The sequence below is a fragment of the Phyllobates terribilis genome, unplaced genomic scaffold (assembly GCF_046119375.1).
Source record: "Phyllobates terribilis strain yellow unplaced genomic scaffold, ASM4611937v1 Scaffold_2958__1_contigs__length_96895, whole genome shotgun sequence".
NCBI lineage: Eukaryota > Metazoa > Chordata > Amphibia > Anura > Dendrobatidae > Phyllobates > Phyllobates terribilis.
Window position 1 is genome coordinate 27,501 of NW_027365712.1, and position 2,500 is coordinate 30,000.

Sequence of the window (2,500 nt, forward strand, 5' to 3'; positions counted from 1 at the left end):
CGCATGCAAAAAAGTGCCCGATCGCCTGGAACTGTCAGGCGGATTCGGCTCCCTGGAATTTCCTCATTCTGGTTCTTTTTCACTTTTTGTCTCTTTTGCGACATCTAGTGGGCAGGCTGCATTACTGCAACCGGGGACACCTCAAAACGCTTGGAACTGGGGAGCGGGCTCAATTTACAAACGTTTTGCGGGTCCTGGAAGTCAAAATTGTGACTTCTGAAAACGACTAAGTATCAAGGACTCATCGCGCGAATCGCTCTGGAACTGAAATCGGATGCGCGCACTGACATGCTCCCCTCTCTGGAAGTCTGACACAAGTTGAAAAATTTTCTAAGTCCCCAAAAATTTTTTTTTTCAACTTTTTTTCAATTTTCCCCCTGTGGGATATATATTTTACCCACACTTTTGGAGCCCTCCTGGGATGCCCTCTAACATACTAGAACCTCATTTTGTGGAAGTTTTCACAAAATTGTGAAATTTTCAAAAAGTCAGAAATTTTGCCAAAAACGACTAAGTATCAAGGACTCATCGCGCGAATCGCTCTGGAACTGAAATCGGATGCGCGCACTGACACGCTCCCCTGTCTGGAAGTCTGACAAAAGTTGAAAAATTTTCTAAGTCCCCAAAAATTTTTTTTTTCAACTTTTTTTCAATTTTCCCCCTGTGGGATATATATTTTACCCACACTTTTGGAGCCCTCCTGGGATGCCCTCTAACATACTAGAACCTCATTTTGTGGAAGTTTTCACAAAATTGTGAAATTTTCCAAAAAGTCAGAAATTTTGCAAAAACGACTAAGTATCAAGGACTCATCGCGCGAATCGCTCTGGAACTGAAATCGGATGCGCGCACTGACATGCTCCCCTCTCTGGAAGTCTGACACATGTGTGAAAATTTTCTAAGTCCCCAAAAATTTTTTTTTTCAACTTTTTTTCAATTTTCCCCCTGTGGGATATATATTTTACCCACACTTTTGGAGCCCTCCTGGGATGCCCTCTAACATACTAGAACCTCATTTTGTGGAAGTTTTCACAAAATTGTGAAATTTTCAAAAAGTCAGAAATTTTGCCAAAAACGACTAAGTATCAAGGACTCATCGCGCGAATCGCTCTGGAACTGAAATCGGATGCGCGCACTGACACGCTCCCCTGTCTGGAAGTCTGACAAAAGTTGAAAAATTTTCTAAGTCCCCAAAAATTTTTTTTTTCAACTTTTTTTCAATTTTCCCCCTGTGGGATATATATTTTACCCACACTTTTGGAGCCCTCCTGGGATGCCCTCTAACATACTAGAACCTCATTTTGTGGAAGTTTTCACAAAATTGTGAAATTTTCAAAAAGTCAGAAATTTTGCCAAAAACGACTAAGTATCAAGGACTCATCGCGCGAATCGCTCTGGAACTGAAATCGGATGCGCGCACTGACACGCTCCCCTGTCTGGAAGTCTGACAAAAGTTGAAAAATTTTCTAAGTCCCCAAAAATTTTTTTTTTCAACTTTTTTTCAATTTTCCCCCTGTGGGATATATATTTTACCCACACTTTTGGAGCCCTCCTGGGATGCCCTCTAACATACTAGAACCTCATTTTGTGGAAGTTTTCACAAAATTGTGAAATTTTCCAAAAAGTCAGAAATTTTGCAAAAACGACTAAGTATCAAGGACTCATCGCGCGAATCGCTCTGGAACTGAAATCGGATGCGCGCACTGACACGCTCCCCTGTCTGGAAGTCTGACAAAAGTTGAAAAATTTTCTAAGTCCCCAAAAATTTTTTTTTCAACTTTTTTTCAATTTTCCCCCTGTGGGATATATATTTTACCCACACTTTTGGAGCCCTCCTGGGATGCCCTCTAACATACTAGAACCTCATTTTGTGGAAGTTTTCACAAAATTGTGAAATTTTCAAAAAGTCAGAAATTTTGCCAAAAACGACTAAGTATCAAGGACTCATCGCGCGAATCGCTCTGGAACTGAAATCGGATGCGCGCACTGACACGCTCCCCTGTCTGGAAGTCTGACAAAAGTTGAAAAATTTTCTAAGTCCCCAAAAATTTTTTTTTTCAACTTTTTTTCAATTTTCCCCCTGTGGGATATATATTTTACCCACACTTTTGGAGCCCTCCTGGGATGCCCTCTAACATACTAGAACCTCATTTTGTGGAAGTTTTCACAAAATTGTGAAATTTTCAAAAAGTCAGAAATTTTGCCAAAAACGACTAAGTATCAAGGACTCATCGCGCGAATCGCTCTGGAACTGAAATCGGATGCGCGCACTGACACGCTCCCCTGTCTGGAAGTCTGACAAAAGTTGAAAAATTTTCTAAGTCCCCAAAAATTTTTTTTTTCAACTTTTTTTCAATTTTCCCCCTGTGGGATATATATTTTACCCACACTTTTGGAGCCCTCCTGGGATGCCCTCTAACATACTAGAACCTCATTTTGTGGAAGTTTTCACAAAATTGTGAAATTTTCCAAAAAGTCAGAAATTTTGCAAAAACGACTA